Consider the following 12,443-nt stretch of genomic DNA (forward strand, 5'->3'; position numbering starts at 1 on the left):
CAAATCTTCTTCAAACTCCCACACAGGCACTGTAACTCAGGGGACCTGCCCCCCCCCCACCCCCCCACCCCCCGCCCTGTCAAGTCTTGGTGGGGAAGTTACTTCCATTCCCCTGGCTCAGAGCAGGGCAATAGCTATTTAACATATCTATGTAACCTGTTAAAAGTTATAGATATGTAAAATGACCACACCAGAGGTTAGCTGCAAAGCTGTTGCTATGCAAAACAGCTCTCAATGGCCCTGCTCCATTTGTCCCTTCCATCAACCCACACCTGTGGGAGCAGGGGCTGAGGACATCCTAACATTTCCTGGACACCTTGAGCTCCAGACCCCATTACAAATTCCTATTTAGGGCCCCCCCTCTTGGCTGCCCCTGTTACACAGCCACTGTACATCACAGTATAGAGTTACATCAAACAATTAAAAGTGGAACTGCCTTATTACCCATTGATTCCACTGAAGGGAATATATGTGAAGAAATCCAAAATACTAATAAAAGGAGTATATGAGATTTGGAAGCATCTCAGGTGCCCAACAGTAGATAAGTGGAAAAAAGTGCTTTGGACACTGGCTGGTATGGCTCAATGGACTGAGTGCTAGCCTTTAAACCAAAGGGTCATTGGTTCAATTCCCAGTCAGGACAAATGCCTGAGTTGTAGGCCAGGTCCCCAGGAGGGGGCATCTGAGAGGCAACCACATATTGATGGTTCTCTCACTCTCTTTCTGCCTCCTTCCCCCTCTCTCTAAAAATAAATAAATGAAATCTTGTCCCCCAAAATACACCTCCTTATAGTCACCGCAAATAAAAAAAATGCTTTGGTATATTTATGCAGAAGAATACTACTTGACTTAGAAAACAGAAAGGAAATCTTACCTCTTGCAACAGCATGGATGAGCCTGGAGAACATTATAGTAAATGAAATAAGTTAGTCAGAGATAGAAAAGTACATTATGATTTCATTCATATTTGGAATCTAATTAACAAAGTAAACTAACAAACAAAATAGAAACTGATGCATGGAAACATAGGTACAAAGATTGACAATGGTCAGAGGGGAGGAGTGTAGGGGCTTGGGTGAAAAGGTAAAGGAATTAAACAAGAAAGACCCTTGTAAACACAGACAACAGCATTGTGATTGCCTGAGGGGTAAGGAGTGTGGGGAAGTAGAAGAGGATAAAGGGGGGAGAATGATGATGGAAGGAGACTTGAACTGGGGAGGTAAACACACAATATAATATACAGATGATTTGTTATAGAATTGTATACCTGAAACATATATAAGTTTATTAACCAATGCCACCCTAATAAATTCAATGAAAATAAAATGAAATAAAAATAATTTATCATCTAAATGTACAATTTTCTGTTTGCTGGTGATGCTGACATTCTTTAAATATTTTATTGGTAATTTTAAGCACCTCTTTTATAAATTGCTGCTTATATCCTTGTCCATTGTATGTTTTATATTTTTAAATCAGTACAAGTCCTTTATACAGTTTTAAAATAGATGTTTTTTATTGTTAAATATGTTGTAAATAATGAAACAGCCTATTATTTTATCATAATATTGCCTGTGATGTGTTTTGCTGGGAGGGGTAATACTTATATATGTAAGTATAATATGTATATATATATGTTTGTGTGTGTGTCTGTGTGTGTGTGTATATATATATATATATATATATATACTGTGTTTAACATTTAATGAACTTAAAATCAATTGAAATGACAATGAAAAAACATGCAACAAGGAAGGACTTTAAAGATATCTTACAAATGAGTAGCTACAAACAACCAAAAAGAACATTGTAAAAATGAAAAATAAATAAATATAGGTAAAGGCAATTATATAATATTATTAACTTTGGAGATTTAGGCTAAGATGGTGTCGGAGTAGGAAGGAGCAGATTCAGCTTCCCTCTGCTCAGGGGAGAAAATCCTGACCGATCAATCAAGTAGACAAGCAAGCAACCAACATACTTCAGCATTTTTGAAAATAGGGGACCAAGGATTGTGGCAGAACCGAAAAACGGGACCCTAAGAAGAGTGCTGCAACAAGGTAGGGTCCCGGCGATGTGCTTGTGGTCTGGGGGCTACAGCTCCAGGCCTGCTGGATTTGCCACAGAGTCCTTGGGAGAGAGCCGGGACAACTGCTCCCTCCCCAGCCAAACAAGGTCTGAGTGGCACTGGGAGGAATCCAGGTGCTAGCAAACACACAAGGGCTGTGAGCACATTTGGAGGCTGTGGACACCGGAGGGGCTGGGTCTCGCAGTGGGCCCTGATCCCCACAGTCACTGGTCTGGCTGGAGAGTTTGGCAGCAGGAGAAGGCAGGCCACTGTGTGGAGTGGCAGGCTTGAACACGGGGAATTTCTCAAGAGGAAGGAGTGAATAGACAGACAGTGTTTGGGGAATTCTCCTAAAGTGATCAATCACTCCAGCCTCCCTGCCACCCAGCCAAGGGCACCTGTGCAAGGAGAGCATTCCTGCACCCCAGTCCACACCAGTAACCCTGGGGAAAGATCAGGGCACAAGGCTGAGGGGCCATGTTAGCTTCCCAGACAGTGCAGGAGCCAGTGAGAGCGCCTCTGACGGAGGAAGAAAGCCATACTGTTACAGGGTGCAGCCAAGAGGGGGGACCACAAATGGGCATTTGAAATGGGGTCCAGAACATAAGGTGTCCAGGAGATTTTAAGATGTCTCCCCCCCCCCGCCACGGTGTGGGTTGGGGGAAGGGACAAATGGAGCAGGGCCATTGAGAGCTGTTTTGCATAGCAACAGCCTTGCAGCTACCCTCTGGTGTGGTCATTTAACATATCTATAGCCTTTGGCTGGTCGCTTAGATATGTTAAATAGCTGTGGCCATGCCCTGAGCTAGGGCAATGGAAGTAACTTCCCCACCAAGACTAACTGAGGGGACAGGTCCCCCCAGTTACAGCGCCTGCATGGGAGCTTGGAGATGATTGACTCCAGGACATGGGGCCACGCCTGCCCAGACTCATGATGGCAGCCCAGTAAAGCTGGAAGGATACGAGTTCTGGCATGTGAAGCCGAGTGTGGGAGGAGTCAGAAATGAGGCTGCAGAGGAAGATTGGCCGCGGGGATTTAAAACCCAGACTTGGAGGCCATTGGAGGAGGAGAACCATGCTGCTTTACAAAGGAGAGCCATGCGCAGCCCTGAGAAGGAGAGCCATGCACAGCCCTGAGGAGGTGAACCATGTGCAGCCCTGAGAGGAGGAGAACCATGTGGCTGTAGAGGTGCAGAGAGGATCACGGCCATTGGAGAGAGAGCCACACAGCTATAGCAGAGTGAAGACTCCTGCATCCCCGAGAGGGAGAACCACGTGGCCTTGCCAGAGTGGGGACCGCCCCCCCGCAGCTTTAGAAGGAGGAACGACCACCTGGTTTTAGCAGAGATCCCGGCGAGTCAGCGGAGGGTGCCGGGAACTGAGGGAGGTCTCCCAGTCAAGATGGAGTACTAACTGGGAGTGACCAGAGGACTGCCTGAGCCGTGGACTTCTATTTCGTTTCCTGAGATATGGTACTCTGGACTGGGCAAAGGGGGAAGGAAGGAAGGACTGTGTGTTTGTGGGTGTTTTTAGGGACTTTAGGATTTTTGATAAAGACATTAGGTCACTACTTGAAGTCTGTATAGCATTAAATAAACCTTTCCTTTCTTTTTCACGAATCTCTGGCATTGAGGGACGTCTTTCCTAGGGCAGCGGACATAACGGACCCGGGGCCTTCTTTCAGTAATAGTATATCGTCCCAGGCCCCCACTTGTCTGTTCTGTAACAATACCAATCACCCCTCAGCCTGCCGCAGCCAGCAAGAGCAGAAAAAACTGTTGGCAACTTTGAAACCAAGACTTTTTAATTTTATTCTATTTTTTAACAATTCCTAATTTTTAAATTTTCATTGTTTTTATTCTCTTTTGATTTCCTTTTCCTTTCTTTCCTGATTACTTGTTTTACTCCTTCCTCCTTCTTTTCCTCCAATTTTATCTCTTCTTCATTCCTTTGTCTGCCTTTTCTATTTTTATTTTTTTAATTTTTTTTCTAAATACCTACAAGTGAGACAAAATCCTGGATCTGTGAAAAAACCAAAGTTGAACCCAAAGATGGGGCATCACAACAGCTGGGACCGTGAGACAAATTTCACTATGCTATTACAGAGAACCTGCAAGTTATTGTATGTTTGTATTATTATTATTTTTCCAGTATTCTTACATCTTTTTAAATAGCATTTTTGTATCCCTCTTTTTTGTATAGTCTGCTGTGCTAGGCTGGATACATTGTATAACCTGACAGATTTCCCCTGATATTTCTATCCATACTATATTGCAAATGTACTGTCCTTTAACTTGCCTGTGTCCCATTAGCACACTACTCGAGGTTCTGCACTCCCTATGTTTGTTACCTAGATCTCATAGATTCTGTCATATGATTGTTGCCCTAATATTACTGTAAATAATTGCTGTTCCATGCAATTGTAATTACTTAACAAAACCCTTCCCAGATCTTAGGCCATTTCAAAGTTTCCTGAACTCTACTACTGTAGTGGATAACTCTATTCTCTCACACACTGCATCTACTTACTATCCTTTACTCTCACCTTACCTCAGAATCTGACCTCCCACAACCTCACTGCTTTCTAGATCCAACTGACAATCCTTCCTTCCCCAACAAGAGTCTTATCTTCTTTCCATCCTTCCTAAAAATCAGCTAGCTGGGTGGAAGATCACGCTTAACACTATACATAGTCAAAGGATCTCCTATCACTTTTCTACTTGTTGCTACTGTAAATATCATGGAACACTCTCTTGCTGCCTTAAACCATTGTGCCTTCCCCCTCCAACTGATCACAAAAAAGAGTAGGTGGAAGTGGTGAACACCAGGATACCCACTGGAAGGGGAAACCCAACAACAAAGGAACCACTAACAGATAACAACAGCAGAAGGTAAAGGAGGGAGTGGTAACCACACAAACCTCAATCCAGGACCTATCTGGAAATACAACCAAACAGTAGAGACAGTACCCAATACAAAGAACTGAATAAAAGCAAGAGAGAATTTTTTAAACCTTATACACATGGAAGAACCAGCTTCAACACAACCTGCCCTCACCAGCACAACAAAATACAAGAGGTGGTGGACAGATTGACCATCATTTAACCAGCTGGTGGGAAGGAACCACCAAAGAAAGACCCAACAACAACCAAAGGCAAACACAAAGCCACCTAAAATGACAGCCCAAGATCAGTGAGCTTGGGACATCAAGGAAACTGCACCACTGAAACTCACTGCTATTCTACTAAAGAAGTTCACACAACAAACCCAGGGAGCCAGAAAAGATCAATTTAAGAAGCTGAAGCTAACAAGAATAGTTCTACAAACAAGAGGGAGACAAAGAAACAATCCCCAATTGAAAGGAAAGGAGGAAGCCTCAGAAAGAATGTTAAATGAAATAGAGGCAATTCAACTATCAGATATTGACTTAAAAGCAATGATTGTCAGGAAGCTCAATGAGCTCAAAATGAGCTACCAGGAACTACAGGGAAGATACAATGAACTCACTGAAAACTACATCAGCATGAAAAAGGAAATGGAAACTCCCAACAAGGGCCAAGAGGAAATGAAGAATACAATTTCTGAACTGAAGAACACAGTAGAAGGAATGAAAAGCAGGATCGATGAAGCAGAAGATTGGATAAGCGAGCTAGTGGACAAAGTGGAAGAAAACACCCAGAAAGAACAAGAAAAGGAAAAGAGGCTCAGAAAGAATGAAGAGGGATTAAGAGAAATGCAAGACAATATGAAACGTAATAATACCTGTATAATAGGGATACCAGAAGGAGAAGAAGAAGAACAAGGGATAGAAAACCTATTTGAAAAAGTAATGATGGAAAACTCCCCTAATTTGATGAGAGAAAAAGTCACACAAATCCAGGAAACACAGAGAGTGCCAATCAAAAGGAACCCAAAGAGACCCACCTCAAGACACATCATAATTAAAATGACAAAATTTGAAGACAAAGAGAGAATCTTAAAGGTAGCAAGGGAGAAACAGGAAGTAACATACAAGGGAGCCCCAATAAGGCTAACAGCTGACTTCTCAATGGAAACACTCCAAACCAGAAGAGAGTGGCAAGAAGTACTCCAAGTAATGAAAACCAGAGGCCTGCAACGACGACTACTTTACCCAGCAAGGCTTTCAGTCAAGATAGAAGGCCAAATAAGAAGCTTTTCAGTCAAAAGAAGTCTAAAAGAATACACCTCCACCAAACCAGCTCTGGAAGAGATGCTAAAGGGACTGCTTTAAGGAAAGAAAGGAAAAGAGAGAAAGAGAGAGGAACACACGTACATAAAAGGCAATGAATAAGTACCTATCAATAATAACCTTAAACGTAAATGGATTAAAAGCTCCAATCAAAAGAGATAGAATAGCTGATTGGATAAGAAAACATAACCCACACATATGCTGCCTACAAGAGACCCACCTCAGGATAAAAGACCTACACAGGCTGAAAGTGAAGGACTGGAAACAAAGTTTCCAATAAATGGACAGGAAAAAATAAAACCCAGGGTAGCAATACTCATATCTGACAAAATAGACTTCCAAAAAAGGACCATAAGGAGAGACCCAGAAGGTCATTTCATAATACTCAAGGGAAGAATCCACCAAGAAGATATAAATATTGTAAATATATATGCACCCAACATAGGAGCACCCAAATACATAAAGAGAATCTTAGAGGACTTCAAGAAAGATATGGACAGCAACACAATTATTGTGAAAAATTTTAACACCCCACTATCAAAAATGGACAGATCTTCCAAACAAAATATCAAAAAAGATATTGTGGCATTGAACAATACACTAGATGAAATGGGCTTTACTGATATATACAAAACCCTCCATCCCAAAGAAGCTAAATACACATTCTTTTAAAATGTACATGGAACATTTTCAAAGACTGACCACATGACAAGACACAAAACAAGCCTCAACAATTTCAAAAGAATTGAAATCATACCAAGCATTTTCTCAGATCTCAAGGGACTGAAGCTAGAAACCAACCCCAAGGAAAAAAACCCAAAACACTCAAAATCATGGAGATTAAATAGCATACTATTAAACAATGAATGGGTCAAGAATGACATTAGGGAAGAAATCAAAAGGTTTCTGGAAACAAGTGAAAACAAACTCACAACAACCCAAAACTTATGGGACACAGCCAAGGCAGTCCTGAGAGGGAAGTTCATAGCGATACAGGCCCACCTAAAAAAATTAGAAACATTCCAAACAAACAACCTAACCCTATGTCTACAAGAACTCGAGGAACAACAACAAAGACAGCCCAGAGCAAGCAGAAGGAAGGAAATAACCAAGATCAGAGCAGAATTAAATGACATAGAGACTAAAAGCACAATTCTAAGGACCAATTAATCCAGGAGCTGGTTCTTTGAAAAGATAAACAAAACTGGCAAGCCTTTAAGCAGACTCATCAAGAAAAATAGAGAGAAAACCCAAATAAACACAATCAGAAATGAAAGAGGAGAGATTACAACAGATACCACAGAAATACAAAGGATTGTAAGAAATGACTATGAAGAATTGTATACCAAGAAATTTGAAAACCTAGGTGAAATGGACAACTTTTTAGAAAAATATAATCTTCCAAAACTCAATGGAAAGGAAGCAGAAAGCCTGAACAAACCAATAACAGCAAAATAAGTGGAAACAGTAATAAAAAAAACTCCCAACACACAAAAGCCCTGGACCAGATGGTTTCACAGGAGAATTCTGCACAGCATTTAAGGAAGTGCTAACCCCTATCTTTCACAGACTATTTCAAAAAATCCACAAAGATGGAAGACTCCCAAATTCTTTTTTATGAGGCCAACATCATCCTCATTCCAAAACCAGATAAAGACACAAGAAAGAAAGAAAACTTCAGGCCAATATTGCTGATAAACATTGATGCTAAAATCCTCAACAAAATACTGGCAAACCACATCCAACAGTACATTAAAATGATCATACACCATGACCAAGTGGGATTCATTCCAGGGATTCAAGGATGGTACAATATTCTCAAATCAGTAAATATAATGCATCACATAAACAAAAGCAAAGACAAAAACTACATGATTGTATCAATAGATGCAGATAAAGCATTTGATAAGGTACAGCACCCATTCATGATAAAAACACTCAGCAAAGTGGGAATAGAGGGAGCATTCCTCAACATAATAAAGGTCATATATGTGAGACCTACAGCCAACATCATACTCAATGGGCAAAAATTAAAATCTTTTCCACTAAGATCAGGAACAAGACAAGGCTGTCCACTTTCACCACTTCTATTCAATACAGCACTGGGAGTTTTAGCCACAGTGATCAGACAAGAAAAAGAAATAAAAGGCATCAAATTCGGAAAGGAGGAAACAAAACTGTCACTGTTTGCAGATGACATGATAGTGTACATAGAAAATCCTATAGACCCCACCAAAAAACTGCTTGACCTAATAAATGAATTTGGCAAAACTGCCAAATACAAAGTCAATATCCAGAAATCAAAGGCATTTCTGTACACCAACAATGAAACAGCAGAAGCAGAAATCAAGAAAAAAATCCCATTTGAAATAGCAAAAAGAAAAATAAAATACCTAGGAATAAACCTAACCAAAGAGGTAAAAGACCTGTATTCAGAAAACTACATAACACTGAGGAGAGAAATCAAGGAAGACACAAACAAATGAAAACATATACCGCGTTCATGGATTCGAAGAATTAATATCATCAAAATGTCCATACTACCCAAAGCAATTTACACATTCAATGCAATTCCTATTAAAGTACCAATGGCTTACTTCACAGACATAGAACAAGCACTTGAAATATTTATATGGAATCATAAATGACCCTGAACAGCTGCTGCAATTTTGAGAAAGAAGAGTAAAGTAGGAGGGATCACAATACCTGACACTAAACTATACTACAAGGCCACTGTAATGAAAACAACCTGGTACTGGCATAAAAACAGGAACATGGACCAATGGAACAGAACAAAGAGCCCAGAAATAAACCCAAGTATCTATGGTCAATTAATATTTGACAAAGGAAGCAGCAACATAAAATTAAATAAAAATAGCCTTGTCAACAAATGGTGTTGGGAGAACTGTATAGCTATGTGCAAAAAAATGAAACTTGAGCACCAACTTACACCTTATACAAAAATAAATTCAAGGTGTATAAAAGACTTAAATATAAACCGTGACACCATAAAGTCCTAGAAGAGAATGTAGGCAGGAAAATCTCAGATATTTCACGAAGAAACTTTTTTTACTGACTTGTCCCCTAGAGCAAGGGACATAAATGAAAGAATAAATAAATGGGACCCCATCAAAATTAAAAGCTTCTGAACAACTAAAGAAAACAGTATCAAAATAAAAAGAGAACCAACTGTATGGGAAAACATATTTGCCAATGATACCTCAGACAAGGGTTTAATCTCCAAAATATATAAAGAACTTACATGACTCCACTCTAAGACGACAAGCAACCCAATTAAAAAGTGGACAAAAGACTTGAACAGACACCTCTCCAAGGAGGACATACAGAAAATCCAAAGACACATGAAACGATTTTCAATATCGCTAGTTATCAGAGAGATGCTGATTAAAACCACAATGAGATACCACTTCACGGCAGTCAGAATGGCCATCATAAACAAAGCAACAAACAACAAGTTTTGGAGAGGTTGTGGAGAAAATGGGACCCTAGTGCACTCTTGGTGGGACTGAAGACTGTTACAACCACTATGGAAAGCAGTATGGAACTTGCTCAGAAAACTAAAAATGGATCTGCCTTTTGACCCTTCAGTTCTACTGCTGGGACTATTTCTTAAGAACACTAAAACACCAATACAAAAGAACCTTTGCACCCTGATGTTCATAGCAGCACAATTTACAATAGCTAGGTGCTGGAAACAACCAAGATGCCCATCAGTAAATGAATGGATCAAAAAACTATGGTACATTTACACAATCGAATTCTATGCAGCAGAAAGAAAGAAGGAGCTCCTACCTTGTGCAACAGCATGGATGGAGCTGAAAAGCATTATGCTAAGCAAAACAAGCCAGGCAGTGAAAGACAAATACCACATGATATCACCTTTAACAGGAACCTAAACAACAAAACAAAGAAACAAGCAAAATATAACCAAAGACACTGAAATAGGTGAAAGACTGACAGTGACCAGCGGGGAGAGAAGAGGGAATTTCAGGGGAGGAATGGATAAGGTTTACAGGAACAAATTTAAAGGACACATGGACAAAAACTAGGGGTAGGTTGTAATGGAAGGGAAGTAGGGAGGGTTGGATGGGTGGGCTGGAATGGGAGTAAAAGGGAGAAAACTGTACTTGAATAATGATTAAAATAAAATTAAAAAAACCTATAAAACCATATGAACTTAATTGATAGTTATGTAACTTTTCGCCTTAAAGTGACAAAATGTACATTTTTCTCAAGTGCAAAATGAAACATTCTCAAGAATAAATCATATGTTGGTCTCAAAACTAGTCTTAATAAACTTAAAACTTTCAAAATCATATGAAGCATATTTTCTAACTATGATGGTATAAAACTGGAAATTAATGACAAGAAAACAACTGTAAAAACTACCAATATGGGGAGATTAAACAACATGGTATTGAACAATTATTGAGTCAAATGAGAAATAAAAGATGTCAAAGATACATAAAGACAAATTAAAATAAAAATGTGACATAAAATTTTGGGGGTAGAACCAAAGCGGTATTAAGGGGAGATTTTATAGCATGACAAACCTACCCTGAGAAACAAGAAAAATCCCAGGTATACAATTTAACCTTATACATTAAAGAACTAGAAAAAGAAAAACATAAAAAGCCAAAAGTCTGGAGAAGGGAGAAAATAAGAGCAATCAAAGTGAAAATAAATAATACAGAGAACAAAAAGACAAATATTTAACAAAAAAAAAGAATTGATTCTTTGAAAAGGGAAACAAAATTGACAAACCTCTGTCTGGAGTCTCTCAGGAAAGAAATCTCAAGCAAATAAAATCATGAATTGGAGAAAATGTTATAGTGAACACCACAAAAGTACAAGAATTATAGGAGAATAACACAAAAGGTTATGTACCACCAGATTAAATAAACTAAAAGAAATGAACAAATTATTAGAAGTATCCAAACTTCGTAGAGTAATTCATGAAGTAAAAAAAATAATAGGTTGGTCACTAGTAAGGAAATAAAACAGTAATCAAAAGCCTCCTAAAAGACAAAAGTCCAGGACCAGGAGTCTTCACTAATGAAATCCTAACAAACATTCAAAGAAAATTTCATACATATCTTTCTCACCTCTTCCAAAAAATTCAAGAAGAAATACTTTTTAACTCATTTTACAAGGCCAACACTACCCTAATAACAAAACCAGGCAAGAACAACATATACAAAAATAATAATAATAACAGACCACTATCTTTAGTGAACAGAGATGCAAAAAATTTCTAAATCAATGCTAGCAAATCAAATATGATAATACATTAAAAGAATCTTGTATTACAATCAATTGAGGTTCATTCAGAAATGCAAGGATGGCTCAATATTTGCAACTTAATCATTGATGTACCACATTAACAAAATAAAGATAAAAGTCATATAATCTACTGATAGATAAAGAAAAAAAGCATTGACAATATACAATACCATTTATGATTAAAATACTCAATAAAATTAGTATAAAAGAAAAGTACCTCTAATAATAAGTACCATATATGACAAAACCACAGCTAACATCATATTCAATTGTGAAAAACTAAGTTTTTTCTCTAAAATCATGAATAACACTAGGATGCCTACTTTTGCCAATGTTACTCAAAACAGTAGTGGAAGTTTTATCCAGGCCAATTAGGCAAGAAAAAGAAATAAAAGTCATCCGACTTGGGGATGAAGAAATAAAATTGTCACTATTTGCAGATGACACAACACTATGTATAAAAAGCCCTAAAGACTTCACCGAAATCTATTATAAACAATAATCAAGTAAAGTTTCAGGATATAAAAATCTGTTGCATTCCTATATACTACTGATGAAATATCAGAAAGAAAATTGAAGAAAACAATCCCATTTACAAATGAAGAAAAAATATAAAATACTTAGTACTGAACTTAGCACAGGAGGGATGGAGATGTGTACTGAAAACTACAAAACATGTTGAAAGAAATCTAAGAAAATATGAAGAATAAAAAGAGATTTTGTTTCATGGACTGGAAGAAGTAACATTGTTAAAATGGCCACATCACCTAAATCAATACAAAAATTTAATGCAATCTATCAAAATACCAATTATATTCTTCACAAATATCCTAAACTTTGTATGGAACTACAAAAGACCTG

Source organism: Phyllostomus hastatus, unplaced genomic scaffold, assembly GCF_019186645.2.
Source record: "Phyllostomus hastatus isolate PE091 unplaced genomic scaffold, TTU_PhHast_1.1 phas_contig_34, whole genome shotgun sequence".
In the NCBI taxonomy this organism is placed as follows: domain Eukaryota; kingdom Metazoa; phylum Chordata; class Mammalia; order Chiroptera; family Phyllostomidae; genus Phyllostomus; species Phyllostomus hastatus.